The sequence below is a fragment of the Talpa occidentalis genome, unplaced genomic scaffold, assembly GCF_014898055.3.
Source record: "Talpa occidentalis isolate TD23 unplaced genomic scaffold, MPIMG_talOcc4v2.1 talOcc4.5, whole genome shotgun sequence".
Lineage (NCBI taxonomy): Eukaryota > Metazoa > Chordata > Mammalia > Eulipotyphla > Talpidae > Talpa > Talpa occidentalis.
In genome coordinates this window covers 38755808-38767306 of record NW_023604861.1, presented here as the reverse complement: position 1 = coordinate 38767306, position 11499 = coordinate 38755808, and positions in this window count along the sequence as shown.

Below are 11499 nucleotides of genomic sequence, written 5' to 3'. Positions count from 1 at the left end.
CCCTGTTAAGGGCTCTGTACCACAGGGCTTCACCCCTCACAACTTCAGATGCCTTACAAGTCCAGGTTGTCACCTGGGCTTCTCACAACTGGCTGTGAAACCCACTCCTTGGGTCTGATTGATTTGTTATAGCCACTCACAAAACTCAGGAAGCCCATCTACTTACTGGATTACTGATTTATTATGAAAGGATATAATAAAGGATACAGGTGAACATCTGGATGACAGAGATGTGTGTGGAAAAGCCTGGACAAAGGGCACAGAACTTCCATGTCATCTCCTGATAGGCTACTCTCTCCAAGTTGCCATGCGTACTCCAACCTGGAAGTACTCCCAATCCTGTCCTTTGTGGAGGCTTCACTACCTGGGCTGGATTGATTAAATCACCCCGAGGGGGCTGTCCATCCATTCTCCAACCTCTCTCTCCTCCCCTAGAGGTCTGGGGTCAGGGGGGTGGGACTAAAAGTTTCAATGCTCTAATCACAGGCTCCAAGCTACCCAGCCCTACCCTTAGGTGTTTTCCAAAGTCACCTTATTTACATAATAAGACATCCTTATTGCTCTAGGACTTCAATTCCAAGATTTTGTGGGGGCTCTGTGCCAGAAACAGGGCAAAGACCCAATATTTCTTACCATAACTCAGAATATCACACATCTAAACCAGTTTTTGGTGTAAATCGAGTCACTTGATTGTGGGGACTGTTGAATCTAAAATCTGCAGGGCTGGCTAGGAATTCCAGTGCTTGTTGATACTGCAGTCTGAGTCTGAAGGCTGGAAACTCAGGCAGAAAGTCTATGTTGCAGACTAGACTTGGATTTCCTTCCTTTTTTTTTTGAAATCTCAGTCTTTTCTCTTAAGCCCTTCAACTGACTGGACGAGGCTCACCCACATTATGGAGGGGATGATTTGCTTTGCCTAAAGTCAGCTGATTGTGTCAACCATGTCGAATATGTAGCTTTCTAGTAACACCTCCCTAGTGTGTGACCAAGTGGAAGTCCCCACAGCCTCACCAAGAGGTGCAAAATTTACCATCGCAGAGACCAAATTTCCTGCTGACTGTGGAGCCTGCAGTGTCTTCTGCATGTGGGAAGCAGTGAATTGCAAAGCTGCCTCTTTCCCTGAGCCATGTCTGCAGAGCTCGCCCAGTTGACAGTTTGCTCTGCCACCCAGATTTCCTTCCTTGAAGAAGACCCAAGAATTGCCCTTGCGGGATGCCAGTTGTTTTTTTTTTTTTTTTTAAGATTTATTCATTTATGAATACAATAGCTGGGGTGCAGGCCAGAGATGGAGGGTGAGAGTGTTGTAGAGACTCCCCCTAGACACAGACCCGAGTCTGAATCAGCTTTAGAAAAAGCCTTTATTAGCTGGCAGGTGACTGTCCCTCTCTTAGGGAGCAGCCCCGAGCAGGGGGTGATAAGAGTTTTTAAAGCCGAAAACTGCATCTGGGAGTTTGCAGTTGATGATCAAGTGGGAATACAGAAGCCAAAATGTGCTGTTACAAGCAGCAGAGCGTTTCATCACATCCCAGGTCCCAGGTACAAAGGGTTCATACATCTTATTTTTCTGATGGGAACCCGGACTCTATTGTTTTGGACTTGAATTGTCCCACAGTCCTAACTTGTCCTCCTGAGATAGCTCAAGCTTAGGCCTTGTGTGGTCTGCTACATTTCACATTGCCTCCATTTCACAAGAGGATTCACCAGAGACAGAGTGGAGAGCAGAACAGGCAGATCCATTGAAATACCCTGCTGAGGGGAGCAGCGGGCGAGTCAGGAGAGGTCTGCTGCACCATGTGAGTAGCTCCCTGGCTGGGGATCGAACTCATGCTGCAGTGGCTGCAGATAGCTTCATAGTGCTGTATCTTAACCCTTTGCACCACCAGGGAGGCCCTGGGATGTCAGTGTTTCTTTCTCATCCCTCCTCCTTTTAGGCACCATCTGTTCTTCCTGGCCCAGCTCTCCTGCCCTTCTTCTCAGGAGCCCAGGGCCCTCTTCCACAACAGCATTTTAAAAAAGCAAACTTTTGTAGACATGATAAACATGCAGGAAAAACTACGAGCCATAAGAATGCAGTGATGAGTGCTCATCCTGTAAGCCTCCTCCTGTAACCAGTCCCACACCAAGGAACAGAGCACCCCCTGCACCCCAGCAGCCTCTGTGATGCTGTCACCCATCACTGCTAAGGGTTACCTCTATCCTGTCCTCTGGCACCACACATTTGTGTATTTTTGCCTTTATTTTGAATTTTATGTAATGGGACACTATCTTACTGTCTGTCTCTGCCATACCGTAGTTTTCAGTGGAGAAATATGTAATGGGAAGTATGTTGAGTTGCTTTGTCCCCTCCTTCCATCTCCTCTTGCAGGTAGCAAATATGGCAGGTCTGTGACACATGGGGCATTGCGCTGGAGAATGAGGACACACACAGTTACCCAAGCAACATCAGAGAACAGCTAGAGGCTCTGTGGTAAAGCCAAGAAGGGGTCCTACTGGAGTGACCTGAGAATTGGCTTCATCCCTTAATCTGACCTCTCAGAAGACTTCTTCAAGTGTGGGCAGCTCTGTTACCTTGCTCTGTGGAGAAATAGCACTGAGGTGCTTGCTTAATTTTTCTTTTCTGGCAGAACTTGGGACTAGAACGTTCTGCCACCCTGACCTACCTGTCCTGGCTTCTCTGAGGCCCCATAGTTCTCTGTGAAATACTGGGTGGTGACATACTAGTTTCTGATAAGCAAGGTGGTTGATAACACGTTACTGCTTTACTCCTCAGATAAGGGGCTAGTTATCTGCATAATGTCATCATACCCAGTGGGGCCACTCATGGATTTATTATCTGCTTTTATCCCCTTTAGTGGTTTATTCTTCCTCCACAACCCTAAATAGGATATTTTCTGAGACTATATCCTCAATGCCTTTCTCTTTATTATATTGCTCTCCATGACAGATACTAGCTTCTTTCATACTTCCCAGGCCCCAGCCTATGTGATTTTGTGCCAGAGAACTATTTCCTCATGGGATCTTGGCCAAACTTCAGACTCCTGCTTCTAAGATGTCGTCTTTACCTCTCCCACTATCGCCATGCCATCTCCTGGCATGGCTTCCTGCAGCCAGCTGATCCTCTCCCTTCTTCTTGCAAGATGCCCCTGTGCTTTCTCCTTTCCAGTCCCCTTGGCACCACCCTTATTTTTTCCATTTTTATTACCTCGAGGGTCCTGGAAACACTGCCCATCTCACCTCATTGCTCTTCCCCTCCGACTGTATTCCCTGCATCATCATCAGATACATATTTTAAGTTGGCCTTCAGTTGCTGCTCGATAGCTGTAGGATAAAGTCCACTCATTGCTGGACCTCCAAGGCCTCCACTGACCCATCCCCAGCAATTCAGCTCAGCAGAGATCCCATGATTTCCCCAGATGTCGGCAGTCACAGCAAGGCCCTTCTGACTCCTGCTGCTTTTTGCTGCTGTTGTTTCTGTGGACCCTGATCCTTTAGCTCGGGACACATGAGAGGGATCGCAGGGATCAAACCTCTCACCTCATGGGGTATCTCTCCTGCATACTGCAAACCCCCTTGGCCTTTGAAACCTTTCCTGATGACCCAGCAGGAGGTGATCTTTCCCTTCTGGAACTCTGTATCACATAGGAGCCTTGTAGCCTATGGATCCTCATGGAACATTATATAACCCCATGGAACCGTGGTTCCTCAGGGAACCTTATGTTGGCTTTCATTTTATATCTGAGGGTTGGTTGGCAGAATAAGACTCTACCCCTTCTCTCTTCCATCTGCCCTTCCCCTACCTGCCAGATACCACATCCCAATCCCCCAGAATGAATGTTATGTCACATGCAAAGGGGAATTAAGGTTGCAGATGGAATCAGTGTTGCTAATCAACTGACCTTGAAATGAGAAGATGATCCTGGATGGATGCAGTATAATCACAGGGCCCTTAAAAGTGGAAGAGGGAGGCAAAAACAAGAACCAATGTCACAGTGCTGTGAAGTGGGAAAGATTTGACTGGGCATTACTGACTTTAAACATGGAGGAAGAGGCCATGTTCTCAGCAGGCCATATTCTCTCTATTCCCAGGACTTTGCAGATGACACTCCTCCATCTTCATTATATTTCCTGTGGCCTTTCCTGCCTCCCTCTCACTCCCTCCCTCTCTCTCTCTCTTTGAATATTACTTTTGGGAACTCAGCTAAGACTTCATTTCCTGAAGTAGTTCTTCAGACATTGCCCCCTCAGCTCTGGTTAGGTAATACTTTCTTACAGGTCCCTAATACACTGCCTTTCTCTCAATTTTGTCATGATTCTAGTAGCCTGTTTACTTGTCTGAGTCCTCTAGAGGCTTCTTGAAGGCAAGACGCGATGATTTTTGAAGTGTGGAAGCCTCAGTGCCTAGAGCTCTACCGGCTGATATGATAGTCACTCGTGATAGGTGACCACTGAGTACTTGAAACCTGACTACCCTGAATTGAGATGTGCCGGAAATATAAAATACACACTGGATTTAAAGAATTAGTACCAAAAACGAAAAATATGTTACGTTTTCTTTCATGCATTATTTGTTGGAATGATAAGACTTAGGACATCATGGGTTAAATTAAATATATTATTAATATAAATTTCACCTGTTTCCATTTGTTTTTTAATATGGCTACGAGAAATTTAAAAATCACAGATGAGGCATTTGTGGCTTGGGCTGTGCTGGTCTAGAGTGTATTGCCTGGCATATCTATTGAGTGAATGAGTTAGTGGATGGATCTGTGGGAAAGGGTGAAGGACTGTCTTCCCACTTCGGCCTCAGCCCAGGTTGTGCTAAGTGCAGGCTGTGCTCCAGGTGTGACCCACGGGCCTCTCATGTGCCTCCTCTGAGCTGGGCTGCCTGGGTCTCGGTGGTCTGTGGCCTTGGGTCATCCAAGGAGGAAGCAACCTGGGGTGGAACACCCTACCTGAAGACCATGAACCTAGTCCTGCAGATATATTGCACACCTTGTCCATATCTCCAGGAACGAAATATTAGCTTGACAAGCTGATTTGGGAGCAGGACTCACTTTAAACAATTGCAACATCCTTCTATACTGCCAGGGACATTCATTTTCAGTAGCGGTGGGTGATAGCACTGCTCTTACTGGAAAACTGTCATTCTGTAATATCCTAGTACTGTGGTCAAGGAAGATGCAATGATTACTTTGGGAATTTTCCAAGACTCTGCAATCTTGAAGAACAAAGAACCTGCTTTTTATAAACAAAAAAAAGTTCTTAACCCCTTTTCTTATAGTTTTCCTTTGTTTGTAGAACTTTTAACTTTTTCCTTATCCTGTGCTTTGTCAGCTGACTGTAAAAACAGAGATGGAGGGGGTATTTAGTGAAGTCAGGAGCCCTTGAACTAAGATTTTGCGATCATTTGGAACAGCTTTGGGTGTAGTGATGACACAATTTTCTGAGGAGTTAATTGGGCACAGCAGTTCTTGAGTCTGGCAGACACTTTGAAAACCATATTCTTAAAACACTATGGACTTAGTTTCTTACAGCTATACCCAACATTCACATGGTGCTTTTATAATTTTCAAAGTGTTTTCACACAAAACAACTCATTTGGCTTTTATTTTTATCTGGTGCACTTTTAAGCAAAACTCTTTGATAGATCGTGTGTGCTTGCTGTCTACTGTTTCTTCCTCCTCACTCTCTACTACGCCTCTTCAGTCGTGATTAACAATCCACCACTCTGCTCTCATAAAGGGTCACCCTGTCCCACACATTGCTAAATCCAGTCATCAGTTCTCAGTCTTCTCATTTTATTTTTGACCTATTTGAGTCATTTGACACAATGGATGGCTCTTTCCCCCCTTGAAATCCCTTGTTTGGCTTTGATGGTGTCACACTTCCTGGCACTTCACTTCCTGTGACCTCACAGGCAGCTCGTTTTCCATCTCCTTGGCTATTCCTTCCATGTCTTCTGACGTTTTATCTCATAACTTTCAAATCTGAGGTCTCAGATGTCTTTTCTGTCTTTTAAAAATTTGTAACCACTTGATATGTGATTTCACTAAGTCTCATGGTTTTAAATATCAACACACTAACAATTCCTAAGTAATTCTAGGGAGATGTTCTCTTCTTAATTACAGAGTCGTGTTTCCAACTACCTGTACAACACAGCTTGGATGTTTCAGAGTCCAGAGTGCTAACCATTACACTATGGAACCCAGCTTGGATGTTTCAAACACATCTCCAACTTGACCCTTCCTTACAGCAACAAAGTTTACATCTTACAGGGAAAGTTCAAATTGCAAAATATTATATAGCAACTGAAGTGCAAAATTCTTAAAAAAGGTGAGATTAGGGAAGCCTCAGTCTTAGTCATCACAATATCGCTGGGTCCTTCAGGTCCCTGTACTGTGTTGTCAGTTGTGGCTTAATAGGTTCAGATGACATCTCAAAGTGTACCTTTTCTACCTTGATTCTCAAAATTAATTTTAGTTGATGCAGATTAGAAAATGCTTCATCTTGGGATATAAATGCTTTATCTTGGGATATTCCTCTAGAGGAAAACTTTCTTCACTCCCCAGAATTGATTACATGTCTCTTTCTGTGGTCAGGGTCAACTTCATGGTTGTGTACCCTGTGCAGTCCCATGAGGGACACCCTTAGAAGGGGCTTAAACTTGGTATAATGCTTTCTTTCACTGCCTGAAAATTCTTAATGATTTTTGAAGAAGAAACCACATTTTTGATTTTGCACTGGGCCTTACATGTGCGACACCACATTGGTAGGGAGTGTTAAGTGAGGCCCAGGATGGACAAACCAATAGCCAACTTCAATTACATTTAAATGATCATAGATGAGGTTGAGCTATTTGATAGTTTTGTGATCATATTTGCATAAATTTCCTGCACATGTTTGGCTATTGCTTCATTTTATGATTCATTAAGTTTTGTTCTATTTAAATAGCAGTTTCAGAATTTGTTTCATTGTGTTCTGATTGTTTTCCAAAACTCATAAATCTAAGTTTAGTGATATGGCATGTAATCCTTGGTAATACATTTTAACATTATGCTGTTCTTCTGACAAAATAGGGGAAATGCAATATCCAAATTTCTCCATTCCTTTTTGAATTTTTCTCTTTGAGAAAGTTTTCTTGGCCTCTGAAAATCAGGTTTCTCAAAGTTGAAATATCTACACCTGTAATTTCATATTCAAAAGACCTACAAAGTCTCAGCAGGTCATATGTATAAAGGAAAAAAAAAACAGAAACCAGGTGTGAATGATAAGGGCTGTGGCCAAGTGGGGCGTAGGTGTGCAGTTTGAAGGTGCAGCTGCTCCACAGCTCCCACTAATTTATATGAGGAACATGGGCCTGCCTTCTCAGGTCTTTCATTGGCCCCCAAAGGAACTCCAAACACAGAAATATATATGAAATCTCTTGTTTTTAAAAATCTGTGCTCAAATCATGTGACCACTCATTTTGATAATTCTTAACATGATTCCTTCATTTTGTCCCAAGTAACTCTGAAATAATTTTCCTTCCTCTCATGATAAGCTTTTTTAAGATAAAGAAAAAAAATATAGTTTCTCTTTGAGGTTCTTTGAGAGAATTGCTGTATGTTTAACATTTATGAAGAAATGTTAATTTTGAAATCCAGTGACAGCAATCCACTTGGTTAACTAACCTCTTGTCAGTGGGAAAAGTCATTTGGCACAACTTCCGATGTTTCTGTGACCTCCAGAAACTTCTCCATCAAAACTAATTATGTGTGATCTGCTATACCACTGTGCCATAGAAGTATAATTTAAACCATATAGGTAAATAAAATTTTTCTGCAAGTCCTATTTGAAAAATAGATAGTGAAATTAATTTTAATAAAATATTTTGATGAAACTCAGTATATCTAAAATACTATCCTTCCAGCATGTGATCATTAAAAAATTACTAATGAGATATTTTATATTCTTTCATAGTAAGTCTTTGAAATTCATTCTGTATTTTATGTTTATAAAACATCATGATTCAGACTAGCCACATTTCAGTAGACACATGTGGCTTAGTGGCTACCATATTCTAAAGCTCAGAATTGACAAGTTCTGCTTTGTGTCCAGAGTCACTCAAGCTAGGAAGTTGGTAGATTCAATAGTTTTGCTCCCTATTTTGGACTTCTTGTCTTTCTTACTGCATTGACTTACCTGAATGCAGAATTCTCTAGCTTTGGTGTGGCATTTGCAAGGTTTAAGTAGATTTAGGCAGGGAAGTAGCAGAAATAGGAAAGTGAAAGACTTGACTAAAATGAAAATGCTGCAGTAGCTGTGTGGTCACGTTTAGAATTTCTAGGTGACAGCTTCTCATCGAAGCAGGGTTTGCCTTTCTCACAGCGAGGGGTGTATGAGGCTAGATGTGTGGACCTAATTATGGAGAAAGCAAACCAGACCAAAAAAGTTGATGTTATTATAATTCAGGTGCTTTGGCTATGAGGGAAGCAGAGTTTCTGCATTGGGGCAGATAAACAAGAGGACAACGCACCTTCACCTCTGGTTGGGGAACCAACTTACTTTTGAGGGATGACTGGGTGATTCACAATATCCAATTCAGGTGAAATACTCAAGTGTTGGTATGGGGATGAAGTGAGTTGTTGAAGTTGTGCCTCAATGCAAGAAGAATTTAGGGGGCGGTCCTTGGACCTAGGCAGAGCCCCTCTCTTTGGCATCCAGAGATAAGCTTGAGGTTGGTTTGGTGTCTCTGGGCCCACCCATCTTGGTGGTGGGGGGTGTTTTCTGACTCCACACTGACATCCCTGAAGGAGATACTCTGAGCACTCTTGTGGCTTTTTTCTTAAAAAGTTAGTATATGTTACTTTTCAAAACTTGGACTGTTGTTTTTGCTTTTCAGTATTTGTACAGAACTTTGTACTGGTTTTCACAGTTGAGTTTTTTACTTTTGTGTTCTGCCTATTGTCCATATTGACTTTGGTACAGATGGAGACCATAAATAAATATTTGGTTAAAAATTCTGTTTTTTTTTTTTTAGTTTGAATCTTCCGAACTGTGATGGGATGGCTGTGGTGAGGGATATGCTGAGTGAATTAGAATGTTGATTGGAGGGTTTGGGTGAGGCTGTGGCACCACCTTAGGAGCTCTGATCCTAGGGTAAGTTGATAGAGTTGGCTGCATGACAGTGTAAGGGTTTAGTATAATCGTGACCCTGGAGATCTCTAATTCAGGTTGCGTAAGTTCTTTTACTTGTACACTTTCTTTTGCTGGTAACCCATTTTCTTTTTTCAAATACTGATTTTAAAACTTATTATTTCCTCCCAGAGTGATTTAAGAATTTACCTTACAAATCTTATTAAATCTGCTCATTCATTCATTCATTCATTCATGTATTTATTAAATATATTAATATATTAAATATATTCCTCCAGTGTGCAGTTACTTGGTACCAAGTACTGGACTGGGTACTGGAGATTTGAAATCAACAAGACCTTTGTGTTCAGCCTCAAGAAACTCACCACTTAGTGAACTCTTCCTGCATCAGTCCACCCAGACTGGGTCACCATGATATATCCTATGATTCTTCAGTGTTCATGTAATTGGTTTTGTGCTCAATTTGTTGTTTTTATTCCTGGTCTAGTTTCTGATGTGGCATGCCTCCCCTAAAGTGACTAGACATTTTCATTTGTATACCTGTGCTTCTTTATAGATCTTCACAGGACCTGCTGCATTGCACAGAGCGAGGCCTAATACACATTCCTAACCTCTTTTCCAGGATGTATGAAAGGTGTTGGTTGATTATTTTTGCTCATAATAACTGATACTGCCATCAGGGATTTGAGGGTTGTCGGGAATAGTATTCATGGACAACACAACCTCTAGAGTCACTTTATGGACTGTGAATGACCTCTGTTGCCCTTTTTTCACATCAGATACCCCTCAGACACTCTCCTCTGAAAGTACCACGGTATGTGGTGGTGGTTTTTAATGAGACTGTATCTTATGTGGGTATCTTTCCTGTGTGCTGCCTCTGAGTTCTCCTAATGAAGTGCATACATAGTCACTTTCCTTCAGGCTGTCAGTGAGGAATACTGTTACTCAAGTGAATTTCAGTGACCCCTTACTCTAGAGGGAGCCCAGTGTCAGAACAGATTTTTATAATATACTGTTTGCTTTACAGCACTGATAATTTCCTCCTGTGTTTGAGACTGTCGAATAACCACGAGGCTTGTTGTTTCTTAGGACAAAGGTATTTGCAGAGGCACTGATCAAACTATTATTATTAATAATCTCATTACTGAGGCATCACCAGTGCTTTTGTGCATTTGCAGCCACCAAATAGATCAAAGTTTTATCTTGAAGACTCTGGAGGCACACAGGAACAAAGCAGCTTGCGAGTGCAGGGTGCTGGTGTCGAGTCGTTCTTTCCTGGCTAGGGCACATTTGCTTTGGGGAGAACTGTTGCCTCATTTCTGCAGGAATGCAACCCCATCTGGAAAGGGGTTGCCTAAAGGTTGGGTATAGTAGCCCCTGAACTTAGTTGTGATGACGGGCAACCTTTGTTAATGAGATTTTTTTCCCCCAACAAGGGCACTGCATGCTCCTTGAAGGAGAGGACAACAGAAGCTTATTATATCTGTAAACAAAGGCTTTTAGCAAATGAGAAGAGATTTTTTTTTTTTTTTTTTTTTTTTTTTCCCTTTGCTTTGGTGGGAATCAGGAGAAAGAGGGGAATTGTGGTAGGAGGTAGAGAAAAATTCTCCTCCCTATCTCCATATTCATAGCATGAATCTCAGGATAATGGATTCAGTGTACCAATTTTCATTCTCGCACATGTGCTCTGCTTTTCCTGTCTTGGATAGAACATCTAAATGTCTAGAACATTCAGCTGAAGAGGCCAAGGCTGAGTCGCTTCCCATGGGGAACAGTGAAGTAAGTTTGCAGCTCACATCCTGCCTCAGGAAGCTCTGCCCAGGTGGAGCAATCACCCTTCAGTGGTAGGGTTCCCAGATAAAATCCAGTTCAATTTGAATATTAATAAACTGTATATACTTATTTTAGCAGAAATATATCCCAAACATTGGCTAAACCATATATATTAAAAAATAATTTGTCTTCAATCTGAAATTCAAATGGGACTAGGTATCCTGCATTTTTTATTATTTTATTTTATTTTTGCTAAATCTGGCAGCCCTATGTAGGGCAGAAGTGGGAGCTTCAAAATGTTCTCCCTGCCACCTTAGAGCAGCCGTGGATCATCTGTCCATGACCTCAGTCTTCATCTTTGGAGAAGATGATGTCGGTGAACTCTGTTGTTTTTGGAAAACTTCTGGGGTAATACTCCTTCTCTCCCTGTGCGTCAAATTGCCTCTAAATGCTATGTTGTCGTGAATATGGGCATAAGATTGGCCAAGATGGCATCTGTGTAGCTTGACAGGTGAGTTTCAATGTGGAGGCGGCAATGACAGCAGGATGGCTGGGATAGCGTGGACCCTAAAGTGGGGAGACCGCCTGTGC